Below are 14,149 nucleotides of genomic sequence, written 5' to 3'. Positions count from 1 at the left end.
CTGTCTAGATCAATAACTAGGTAAGTAAGTACATACTTGTATAAATAAAGGTTAGGAATATTACGTTGCAATCATAAGCACTGCCCTAAATAAGAATATTTGAAGTAATTACCTTTATCAGAATTGGAATGGTTACTTTTTAGATTTTATGAAAAGTTTTTCAGATTAACAATATATGTATAAGAAACTTTAGCCAGACTTTTTCAGCATCGAAAAGTTTATGTAAAATATTTTCTATATATATGTACATATATCTAGATATATACCCTGTTCTGCCACGAAGTTTGTAATGCATAAAAGAAAACCTTTCTTTAAAAAGTTGCTCATTTTTCGGAACTTCCGATATCGGATCACTATAAGATCTAGCTGCCACACAAATCGATTGATCGAACAGCAAAATCTAAGGCTTGTATAGAAAACTTGTTTATTTAACAAGACAGCTTTACGAAATTTGGCATGACTTATTATACATTTCAATATCCCGAACAAACCTCCCAACTTTTTTTCGGACCGAGCGCTATAGTGTATAACTGACATGTAAACAGACTTGTCTAATGCAGTTTCTTGTATGGATAACTCTTTTGTTTTGAATTTAGAATATTATTGTTCCAAGCTACTCTACAATATTCGAAAACATTTTTAAGATCGGCCCACTTTGCCATATAATCCATCAAAATCGAACCCTTGTATGGATTATCGAAATTTGTCGTAAATTATTAGCAAATACAGTTTAAAACAAGGAGTCTTCGACATAGTGCCAGCGAAAGAAGATATATGTTTTTACACTTTCACAAAAAAAAACAACATAAAATTCCAGCCGCACTCAGGCACCGCCATACTTCGTGTCTAGCGTGTAGTTAAAATAACAAAAATATTATGATTATGTGACGGCACGTCAGAAAGGTGAAAAACTGCAAACCATTGACAGCCAAGTCGAGTTCTTCAATTGTCAATATTGCCTAGGCAATGTAACAAAGCCGAATGACAGACAGGCAGACAGACAGTTGATTGTTCGGCAATGCAGATGACCTCGACATTTATGCGATTTTTATGGGCGCTACGCGGACATATTTCAAAAAATAATAAAAACCAACAACAACAATAACAGCTGACAGCAGATTTCGCCTTAAGCAGGATGTTACAACGTAGGCAGGAATGCTGTGACTGCAACGGCGCTGCTGAGGCTGATGCTGTTGTCTACGGCTGTGGCCTAATCCTCGACTTTGCGCACCTTGTTGTCCAGTTAGGATGTTGTGACGGTGGCTCTTTGTTGATTTTATTTGTTTTTGATTTCGGTGTTGTTATTTTTCTTTATGGTAGTTGCTGTTGTTGCTATTATTAACGCCGTTTTTGTTGTGCAATATTTCATGCGCCCAATATTATGGCGATCCTTGCTGTAATTTTCAGTTTTTGTTGTTGTTTTTTCGTTCTTGTTGCTGCTTTTTTGTCTTGTTCAGTTATTGCAATCGACGTCAAGTAATCGAAAGCGCTCGTAAATCACGCACTTTACGAGGTCCTAAACAACATCAAAGCATCATAAAATCAAGTGACAGACACAGTGGCCAACTCACAAACAAATCAAAGCGTTTTTGGTGGGAAAAGAGTGTATAAATAACAAAAAATTAAAAAACAAAAACAAAACATATTTACAGGCACAAATGCCGCGGCGTTGCTTGTGAGATCGACACTCCAGCGAAGGTGTAAAAAATTCGCAGGTAAAAATTGCTGCAAAAAAGAAATATATAACTGCATTTCCGTTTAAAGCAGCAACAACAAGTGTGAGCGTAAAAAATTCGCCTTTCTCCATGCGATTTTAAAGGGAAAGGCACCAAAATGCTACGCTGATGACTTCATTAGTGATGCTGGCAACTACACACATATAAATATATACTTATCTGGTTATATGTATATAACTTTCCTACACATATACTATATACAAATTCCATGCATTTATATACACCAAAAATTTCACACAATCCCCGCCACACTTCGCACATTTCTATCCAAAGCCATCACTGCTTGCCACAGCTCATTTTGTTCGCTGGCTGTTGATCGCGCGCTGCTGATCAAGATATCGCCAGCATTTGTTGTATTTGCTCATTGCGTCGTTGTTTTTGTAACTGTTAATGCTGTGCAATCGCTCAGAGTTCGCTGGAAATGTGGGAGTAGGTGATAAATCCGTGTTAAGTGCCGCGTTAATGGGTCCTAAATTTTTTATGTGCACTTGACTGCGGCCACCTTTGTGCAATATATTTATATGTATGTATGTATGTGTGTAGCGATCCCTCCAAACAATTGGGTAATTTCCGCAAATGTGGTGGGAAAAAGTATGCTAATTGAAAATTATTACTTAATTAACTGAAATAATTTTTTTGTACTAAATATTTTTTGTACTAAATATTTTTTGTATGGAAAATCTCCGATAAGTGGCTTAAAGCGGGGGATCCAAGTAGGGATACTGTTTTCTATAGCCTTTTTTTGACAGATCGAGCGTGAGTCGTGTACTTATTTTTCTTAAGTATTGTTTAGCATTTCATCTCTATTACCAAAATTCAAATTCTCTAAAGTATGTGTTACACGAGCTACGCTCAACTTATGTTCAACATAATCGGCATACAGAACGTACTATTCGCAACACGATCTCCCATCTTGAAACGCAGCATTCCTTATTCCATAATAGTCGACCGGATAGACCACGTGATGAAGATATGCTGAGAGTATAAACGAAGACCGTGGACTGGACCGTGGATTTGGACTGACGTGTGGTATGCCTTGGCGCATTTTACGTCAAGATCTTAAAGTGAAGGCATACAACATACAGCTAGCGCAAGAATTGAACCAAGATCGCGTTATATCACGCCCTTAGACTTTTTGGGGATATGCAAAATCTAAAATCAATGCGGATAATCCCGTTTTGTTTCAGGCCTTGGTGGTATCATTCGCCAGTTAAAAGTCGAAATGTTCGAACGCGACACCGAAAAATGGACTCAACGGACCTACCATCTGAGAAGTAGCCGCGACGATCATTTGAAAGAGATAATCTTCATAATGTAAATGCCAAAGAATGTTCTTTCGAAAGATAATAAATATTCTCCATTAAAATTGAAGTTTCTGTTTTCTTTCTTTAAAAAGTGTGGCACCTCGAATTGAATCTCTCTTTAAATAGTTTTTTTATTAGGTTCTAAATATAACATCATTCAAACGGCCTCCATGACTTCTTTTGCAGCAACCAATTCGATGAACTCAATTTTCGAGCACCTTTTCCAGTGAATCAATCTTATGTAATAAATAGCACCTTCAATATTGTCTGCTAGAGCTTGAAAAGAGTCTGGCTTATTGCTAAAGACCAATGAATGCAAACAACCCCACAAGAAGTAGTCTAATGTTGTTAAAATCAACTTCTTGGAGGCCACTCAATTTCACAGTTTCTTAAAATAAACGAATCTCCAAACTTTTATCGCAATAATTCGGTGTTGCACGTGTCGTGTGTCACCTGGCTCCGTTCTGTTGGAATCAAATGTGGTCAAGATTAACTTCTTTCAATAGCGGCCATAAAAATTTATTCACCATCGAGCTATACTGCTCTAAATTGACAGGAACGGTGTCACCGGCCTTTCTTTTCGAAAGGAGTATGAACCGATGATTCCACCAGACCAAACTGTCAATTTAGTTGAATGTTGTTCATGAATAATTTATGAATTTTCTTCACAACAGAATCGACAGTTTTGTTTATTCACCGCACCACTCAAATGAAAATGAGCCGCAGTGCAAAATATGAATTCCTTTTCAAGGCAAAATCAGCAAATTCACGACGTTTACGGTAATAAGATGGCTTCAATTGTTGAGTGAGAACAATTTTATGCGGATGCAAGCCCAAATCCTTTCTCAGAATCCGCCAGGTTGTGATTTGAAACAGTCTTAATTCTTGAGAACGCGTTGTATCGACAAATTGCGGTCTTCAGCAATACTTAGCAGCAATATTTTTATTACGTCGAGCTGTTATTTGTCTTATTGGCACTTGAACATAATGTGAAAAATATAAGCTCGAAATTTTCATCAATTCGACGAATAACGAGAAGTGTGGAAAACGTGCATCGTGCGAATCGTCCAACCATCTCTGTTAATGATGGTCAGAAAAGCGAAAATCAGCGCTTAAAAGTCATGGTATTGGCATCAGAGCGATTGAGGATCGTCTTAACAGCCCTTATGTATTGACTCAATACATTTTGGCTAATGTTTTCAACATTGAATTGTAACAGCCTTTCATGAAGTTCGCCTTGGAGTGATCGACGTCCGCGATTGAATTCATCATACCATCGATAAACAGCGACCTTTAATGATGCTTCGTTGTCAAAAACTACATTAAGCTGATCGAAAACTGATTTAAGTTCACCGATGCACTGTTGCTTAATTAACCCACGTCGAAAGTTGTAAAAAATAAGCCTTCAAAAATGTTCACGGTTTAATCCGATTATTTGGCTCAGATGAATATTTAGAAATACTGTAAACAACACAAATAGCGTTAGTATGTCAAAATATATAAATAAATGTAGCTTATGCCGTTCCTAGAATCTCTAACCAATAATCTGAGAGATCCACTTATCGTCTTTATGCTGAAAATTTTTAATTTTCATTAATTTTTAACAGTTTCGGAGATACAGCCTTGAGAACTTGTGCGTTCGCGGCTAGCTAGGCTAAGTAAAGGTTCGTCTTTAAACGTGTTTTTCTCGAAACTGTGTTTTTGAAGTCGGTTGGCAAGATTTCTCGAGAACTACTCAACATATTTTCATGAAATTTTACACATGTCTTTGAGATACAATTCTTAAGGACTGGGGCAAAGGATTTTTTCGATTACAAGTTTTTTCGCTGAAATTTTATTTTTTTGTAAAAATGTTCGCCGAAAATTCAATTTTCAGTTCTTTTTTCCTCGTCTATGTTTTAAGTTAAGGTTTTAACTAAAACACGTATTTTTGCCTCTTTAGCTGATCCTGAAAGAAGTTATCCTTTGCGGGCGAGTTTAAAATTTTTTTTTGTCACGAAAAGAAGTTTTCTTTGTAAATAGTGTCTGTTAGAAAAATTAGAAAATTAGAAATTTCAATAAAATATTTAATTTTTTATATGAGAAAAAATTGTTGAAAAAGGCTGCTTTTAACCGAGTAAACGCATGTAACCCCTTAAAACTCTTAAACAACCGTGTGTTTCCCCAGAAATAGTGGTGAAGAAGTATTACCAATTATTTTCTATGGCAGATATAATCTTATCATAAAGATTTCTAAGCATTATTGAGCACTCTTTGTATGGAATACGCCATATCTTTCATTTCGTACTATTTTTAAATCGTTGTTGACTTCCCACAAACTATTTGCGCGCGCTGTGATTGCCTGAAGTGTAACACGCGCCCACGAATACCGCGAGCGTACACTGAAAAAAATTAATTTTCGAAATTTTTGAAGAAAACTTTAAAACTCCGTAGTGAACCAAGGAAATATGTATATCACAAAAACTACCCGCTACTTTCTACGCCTGTAGCAAAGCGTTGAACGCATGCATGACGCGTGGGCCGCGCTACCGGCTGCTAGGCTTATTTGCGGCTATTAAAGTTTTTAGTGCACACACACACTCCCATGCATGTATACAGTTCACACACATGCATAAGTGCACCCTTTGCTGCCTCATAAATTTAACAATTTGTTTGATTGCTGCTTTATTATTGTGGTCGCTGATTGCCCGCCTGCTGTTGCAAGTACGCCGTTGCGATTTATGTCGACAATGATCCACTGCGATTGTTGCTGTTGTTATTGTTGTTGCTCTTACTGTTGTTGCAAAGACTTTTATTGCTGCTTTGCCGTTTTTATTTGCTGCTGCCGCTGCGGCTGCTGTGGCTGTAGCTGATGCGTATGAAGGAGTAGTTAATGTCAAAATACTCGTGCCGCATGTGGCAAGTTTTAAATAAAAATTGTTGTATGTCATAAATTATTATTAAAAACAATTTCAAATCATTAAAAATCAAGTGGTGTGCTGGCGGCGTGGAAGAAATATGAAAACCTGAATACTACAAATGTGGGCGCGTATTTTTTCTCATTTCCTGTTGCACCTCTGATGGATGTCGGCTGCATTTCATACATATATATGTTGGTTTTAGCCACCCTTGCTTACCATACAAGCATAATGGATGCAACAGTGGTGAATATACAATCATATATGCCACATACTTTCATACAACAACGCGCTGCTGTTCAACACTCCACACTGCCGCCTTTGCTCAACACAACTAAGCGCTGCGTTGCACGCCGTTAAACCGTTAAAGTCAATTAAGCATTTATGCCACTTTTTACTACAACTCATAAGCTTTATAAAATATTTATTTAGCGAAAATATTCGCCAAATATGCGTAAAGCAATACCCACTAGACGTCACATAACGTTTGGCGGACAAGTCGTTTGCGTAGCGCCACCAACGAAGTTGCCTCTTCAACGCAGGCGAAGTCTAATTTTACAGCGACATTAAGGATTATAAATGTAATTTTCATAATGCTTATAGAAATTTAGAAATTCTTCGTCAACATTTAAGCGGCAATGCTAGGAAGTTTAATATTAATTCTTTTGCGGAATGGTTCGTTTAGGTGAATGAAGCAGGTATGTGAGCAACAGCACAGACATAAATATATATATGTAGTTATAAGAATGTATTATAAATATATATTAGTGGTCAAATACTGTTATATAGTATTTCTCAGGCCAACAATAATAAATGTTTACAAATTATTATCTTGTTGTTTTTATTATTTACAGTTGTTGACAGCGCTTACACAGTTATGGCCGAGCTGACAACATTTTTATATGAGTTGTCATTATTGTCTCTGAATATTTCTATAGCCTGGCTCATGCATTGTATTTCGGCTTTGAACATTTGTCTTCATGAAAATTCACCATTTGAAAAATATGAGCTGCTTGGAAGGGAAATGTGTCGCCCGGATGATTTTAGATAAAATTTTCTTAAAAAAATACTGTAAAAGTTTTAATCCTTTATTAATAACCCTCTCACATCCCTAAAAAATTAATTTATACAGTTTTCTTTCTCTTAAATTATGTAAGAAAATTTACCTTTTAAGCGACGAAAGTTAACCCTTTATGAAAGATTCCAAATAAATAAAATGCCCGAGAACTAGGTGCCATAATGGATTTTTTGTTTTTTTTTGAAATTAGGCGAAAAAATTTCTCTTTTTAGAGAGGAAAATCAACCCTTTATGTCAAAGTCCAAACCGAATATTTCGTCCCCAGTATCAATAGTTGACTTTTGACATAAAACATTGGTCAAACGGGTTGGACTTATAATTGCAATCCAGGGAGAATACTTTCCTGATAATAGTAATTCTGTGTATCAAAAATGGCTTGAATCGGTTCAATACTTCCTTTAGCCCCCATCTGCCTAATATAAAGTTTTTCGAACTTCCGTGTGACTATATACCGCATATAACGACCAATATGTGATACTTAATAAACTTGAGAAACCGTGTTTTCCTTATAACGATACATATTGAAGCTTAGAATAAATAAAATCGGGAGAAAATTCGTCCTAGACCACATATAACTTTCAGGCCTTATCTACCTGGATGTACTTCCCTACCTTTACTCCCTACAATTTGCAATAGTAAGAAATGTTACGTTATACCCCAACTTAGCTCTTCCTTACTTGTTTCATTTTCTTTTCCTTTCCTTTTAATAATCTTCCATAAATGGTGATCCTAGTAGAGGTACGCAGTGAAGAAAATAAAGCCGCCCTAGCTGAGAGTGTACACGAAGACCGTTTAGTGGCGGACTGACGTATGGAACGATTTGGCGCATTTTATGTCGGGATTTTAAATTGAAAGCGTACAAGATCTGAAGTCGCTCGACCGTCCCAAGCGACATCGCTACGCTCTAAGGGCTCTTGAAAAGAGACGAAGAGCCGACGTTTTCGAGCCAAATCTTGTTTCAACCTAAAAAGAGCATCCATTTCATTCAGCAAAAACAAAGGTTTGGTCTGGTTTGTGGGCCACTGAAATCATCTTTCTATATTTCTTCAATAATAAAGCCGGTGAGAACGTAACCCTCAATGAGTGATATTAGAACATTCGATTTTTTCCTGTGGATATATGTAAAGCCTAAAGTCTAAGCGGACAATTTATTTCGCTTAGTTTCAGGCCTTGAAGTAAAATATCAGGCATGTCATTCGCTAGTTACCAGTCGAAATGCTCGAAGGAGTCATCGAGCTCAATGGATGGACCATTTGAGAAGTAGCCGCTGCCAACATTTGAAGGAGATAATTTTCAAAAAATAAATGCCAAAGAATATTGTTTCGAGTGATAATAAATATTCGCCTCTAAATTTGAAGTTTATGATGTTTTTTCATTAAGGAAGTAGGGAACTTCGAAATGAGTCGCCTTTTTGAACGAAGTGCATTATGTTTCCAATAGAAAGCTTAAGTACTTTAGAAACGTAACATTTATGATATAGTTTGTGAATGCTTTACTCAACCTTGTGTAAGCACGCGTCAAATACGAACAGCACCGAAACGGAAAAATGAAATATTTTAATAATTTTCTTTGAAAAGGCGATAACGGTTGAAAATGTGAATAGTATTTACAGCACTTATACTTGCGATAAGTCGTTGCAAATGGTAGCCAAGCATGCAGTTGCGGTCCGGAAGGTTTTGATTTGTGTTTAGTGGAATTGGTTGGGAACTTTTCACTATTAGCTACTCCGTTATATCCGTCTGAAGGAAGCAATCGAGAAGCGTCCTACTTTAGTGAGTAAAAGAAATGTTGTGTTCTAGTTTTCAGGACAACACGAGAGTACTACACACATCGATAGTGACGCTCCAGAAGCTTCGTTAACTTCGTTGTTAGTTTTTTATGTATCAACCTTATGTGAAGACATGTCATTATTACTTATTCATCTCTATCACGAATAACTCTTATAAACTATTTATAAATCTAAACTATGATTTAACTGATCCGTTAACTTGATGGAGATTTTTTTTTATGTTTTTTAGTATCTGTCGCTAAGTGATATTGAGGTCTAAGTTGAATGAGTTAAAAGTTTTCTGGTGGAAATAAATTTTAAAAGAAGCTTGTGGAAATTCGCAGCCTTGGTTCCTTGCCAATAGCGATGAGTATCTACAGTTTCAGTTAAATAGAAGCTTTGCTGTAAGCAGAATACGCTCAGAGCTGGTTAAGGCAAATTCTTTTAACTCGTAACTCTTAACTTTTCTCACGTTGCTACAAAGTTCTAATAAATTGAGCGCAATAATAAATTTTTGAGAAACTAACCTAAAACAGCAATTTGTTGCTTATCTCTAGAAATATTTGCTTTTGTATAAAGTTGTTTAATAAATTGTGATGTGATTTTGACCTCGTCTCTGAATAATTCCAAACATTTATTCCTTTATTGAAAGCATTCGTCATCAAAGGTGTGTGCAATTACGCAGATTAAGACAGACGACAAAGCCACTAAAGTGATCTGAGATGCTATATTAAACTTAAATTCTTTGCACACTTTCCAGGCAGCGCAGCAAAAATGCGCCTAATTGCCAACTGCAGCCCAAATTTAAAAATTTGATGCCTTTCATGAAGAGTACCCATAATTAAGACGCCAAATGGAGAGCAGCGGAAATTTTTGTTGCACACATTTTTGTTGTATCAATTCCAGGGGTCATTAACGAATAATGTCAACGAAGTAAATTATTAATCAAGTGCCATAAAGAACGGTATTTTACGCGCAAGCGCAAGCGACAAATAAAATGACACATTCCGACAAATGCATTTGAGTATTGGTCATAAAAATGATCTGGAGAGAGGGAGGAACTGTGTGCAGCGACGCTGATGGTAAAACGATGAGTATGGTGAGCTTAATGATGATGCGCCTGCTGACGATGAGGTTGTTGATGAAGCTGTGAATGAGTTTGGTGATGCTGCTGATGCAAGCGATTGCAGGCGAAAATATCGGCGCGCTGATGGACGTCAAGAGTTTTACGACATTTTTATATAAAAATATAATATTCATAAAGCAGATGAGTGCTGCGTTGCGTGACAACAACAACAGCAACAGCAACAACAACAACAAAAATTATGCCAGCAACAACATTTATGACAACGACAACGAGTGAATGGCATTAACAGCCAACCGAAAAAAGGCGAAATAATAAAAAATGCTTGGACACAGTGACGCTTACAAATGGACAACGCTTGACAAACGCGCAGCGGAAGATGCAAAATAATGACAAACGCAAAGCTGACAATGGACAATCAACACAGCCAGCCGAGTGACCACACGAACGCGCGCATGCAGCGACAGTGCGACAAGTCATCTTCATCAAGCAGCCATTGAGAGCGCGCGCGAGAGCGGTTGGCGGTGTGCAAGCTGCAACAGGCGCGCTAAATTTAAGGCCGCGCTATGTGTGTTTGTATGGTGGCGCGCGGTGCGGTATGATGTAAAGGGAAGCGCATGCGCAATAAATTATTCAGCGTAAATTACCGGCATGAATAAAAATGCAAATCGATTGCATTAATTTAATAACAACGCCAATAATTTGGGATCATGGGCCAACCATAGCCAACGCGTGACAGCAGCGGCAGGAAGAAGCGCAACGCAAACAAAAAAAAAAAACAAGCAGACATGCTATAAATGCGCTCATTAAAAATACGATGCGCGCAACGTACGCGCGTATTGGTGCGGATTGGCATTTAATGGACGCGGCGGATCAACTGTCACCGCCAGCGCGTCGCAGCCGACAACGACAACGAAATGGATTGAGTTGCGCGCTGACTGCCATGGTGCTATCAATGCGGCCGCTGATGGTGGCGTGCCAAATTTACGTTACATTCAATATAAATTTCCTTAATTTGCAAAAAATCATAAAATAAATGCACAGCGAAATTCCATCATCAAGCACAAGGCAGCGGTAACATTGGTGGTGACGCGCGGGGAGCGCTGGGCCGACGCGCTTGCTGATGGGTAGGTAAGAACGTATTGATGCGTTGCATTCGAAAGGTATTAAACGGTCGTAAAGTTTTACGCGCACGCATGCTAAAGCTGCAGCGCGTATGGTTAGTGGTGGCGCGGCGCGGCGCGGCGGCGGCGTTAAGCTAAAATTGAACGCGAAATGTACCTGTGGTGGACATAAAAATTAAAATGGCAATCGATATCACAAAACGCTGTGACAAGCATCAGTAAGAGCACGAGTGCAATAATTATTGAATGAAAAACAAAAAATAATAACAACAACAACAACAGCAAGCATTATTAACAGCAGCCGCAGTGCAAATGCATTGGCGGCAATAATCAACGTTGCTCAGCGCTTAAAAGCTACAAAAGTGATGTGTCGCGTCGCCGCCAGCAATAAAATGGAAAATGTTAAAAATATCAAAAAAGTTATGCACATATTTTGCAGCGGCAAAAATTGAAATAAACTCATACCTGCAATCATACGTGTTCATACCTTTGCACTTAAGGGCGATAAATGCCAAAAGCAATTAGTTTGATTGCCTTTGACACTAGTAATGGTTTGTCAAGCGAAATCGATATTGAAGAAATTTTAAATGTGTTGGTACCAACGGTTGAAGTAGTGGTTGTTCTTGTTGTTGCCGCAGAATTCTGTGGAGTTGCCAGTCCTTGGCTGCATAAAAATTCGGGTCTGTTCCGGTTACGTAGACCCGTCTGTCGTGGGAACGGGTTGAAGGAGAGGTCTGTTGGTCTTGTGGTGTTCATGGCAGAAATTTAAGTGAAACTTCCACAATTCTGAAAGCGGAGATCGATAGCTAGTTAAATGTAGTAGAGCTACCCCCTCTTTTAACCACTATACAATGCAGTGGTCACTTATCAAAATTTATTTGCTGAATATTTATATTCCAGAGCTCTAAAAATATGAATGTTCCAGAGCTACTTACTTTAAGAAGTCTTGTATATGAACCTTACAACTGTTTGAGTCACTATCGATGCTTTTGGCCTGTCGTTGTCCTGATGGAACACAATGCCTCTCCAATATTGGCCAAAGCTGACCGCTTTTGAGCGATTGCTTTCTTCGGCTGGTCTGAACGACTGTTAATAGTACATATCCCAACTAAGAGTTTGACTGGAGGACATCAGCTCATGGTATTTGACTCCCTGCCAATATCCCCAAAACGAATAGCGACGCCTCTCTGACTGACAGTTTTCGCTTGACTAAATTTTTCGCTACTAGTAACCATCCGCTTCAGAAACGGATCGATTTTGTTGCGTTTCAACAGCCATTCGCAGATGGAAATTTTGTCTATGAGCTTTTTTACATTGACTCATGTGCGTCTCATAGGTTCGGTTAGTTAGGTTATGTGGTCAATCTTAACGAAGGTCTCAGTGTATTCTATGTCCATTGTGGTATATGAAAACTCCTATGTAATTGATGATAAGAAACACATTTGTTGAGACGGTTTATGCCAGTTTTCGGCTAAGTGAGAATGCCTCCCCTTCTCCATACAACTTTGATAAATTGCGTCCGAAAACATGTTTGACCTTATCGCATGAAAGCTCATTGGAAAATGTCTATTAAGGATTCTATGATTGCGGTTTGCCACCACCAAGCGCGAAGTCGTTCCATACGTCACTTCGAGTTGCTGCGAACGGCGCCGAATCGACTGTCCACGATCATCGTGTATACTCTCAGCTACGTCTGCTATATCTTCTTCACTGCGAGCTGGACGTGGTTTATTAGTTCGAATATTATCTAATAGTAAATGCGCGGTTTCAAGATAGGTGACGGTGTTGACTATAGTACACCCGCAATCCGATTATGTTGGCCAAAAGTTTAGTAAAACGCGTGAAACATATTCTTTACAGCACGTGAATTTTCGTAATAAAGTTAAATGATTTGTAAACGTTTTTCAGACGTAAGTGAAATGCCAAATTATACTGAACAATAATAACATGACAGCACGACTCACGCAAGATCTGTCAAAAAAAAAGTCGAGGGAAAAAAGTACCTCTGCTTGGATCACACGTTACAACGCGTGGTAAAGATTACACTAGCCGACAATTTTGATATTTTTTTATCTGCTATGAAACCAAACTTGTTTTTTTATGTTGCTTTGATAAGGTACATATATAATTTGAATATAAAAAAAATTGCAAGGTCCAGGTTAAGAGAAAAATAAAAGTAAAGTTTTTGCGAAAAATATATTGAATATTACAAATTTTTATCCCTCAATTTATATTTTCTTGTACTTTTTTGATCTTCTGCTGTATTGGTAGTCAGGATTATCACGTAAACATATCCAGCAATAGTTTGCCAGCATACTAGGAGTCCATTTGCCCTGATACCTTTTCTCCATACTCAATATGTCTTGGTGAAATCTCTCCCCATGTTCATCACTGACTCCACCTAAATTGGGAGGAAAGAAATCCAAGTGCGAATGTAGGAAATGTATTTTCAGGGACATGTTACACCCTAAAAATCCGTCGATAGGCTTGATATGAGTTTTTCATAATCGGGTGATTTGGTGTTACCCAAAAAATTTTTTACAACCTCAACAAATGAAAGCCATGCTTTTTTCTAGCGTATTTAGTTTAGAGACAAAGCTTTGATCCTTCATAACTCGTCGTATGTCTAGCCCCACAAAAATCATTTCTTTTAATTTCGCATCACTAAGTCTCGGAAATATACTTTTAAGGTATTGAAAACCTTCTCCCGTTTTATCCATTGCTTTTACAAAATTTTTCATTAAGCCTAATTTTATATGAAGGGGTGACAATACAATATTCTAGGGTTCAACAAGAGGAAGATTGGACACACTTTTCTGATTAGGTACATAGTCTGTTCTTTTTGGCCACTCTTTTTGGATATAGTGTTTGCTTCGAGCTCTGCTATCCCATTCGCACATAAAACAGCAAAATTTTGTGTAACCAGCTTGCATACCTAGTAACATCACAACTACTTTTAAGTCAGAACAAACATTTTCATAGGTTTCTTTGATATGTCCTCCATGCGCTAGAGGTACAGATGGAAGTTCGTTACCATTATGTAACAAAACCGCCTTTAAACTTATTTTCGATGAATCAATAAATAGTCTCCACTGATCAGGTGAATAGGTACAAAACATTTTTTTCGTAAGCCCATATACATCTTTGCAATAGACTAG

Source organism: Bactrocera latifrons, unplaced genomic scaffold, assembly GCF_001853355.1.
Source record: "Bactrocera latifrons isolate USDA-ARS-PBARC rearing strain unplaced genomic scaffold, ASM185335v1 scaffold_9, whole genome shotgun sequence".
NCBI lineage: Eukaryota > Metazoa > Arthropoda > Insecta > Diptera > Tephritidae > Bactrocera > Bactrocera latifrons.
The sequence above is the reverse complement of the archived record's forward strand: the minus strand, read 5'-3'. Positions refer to the sequence as shown.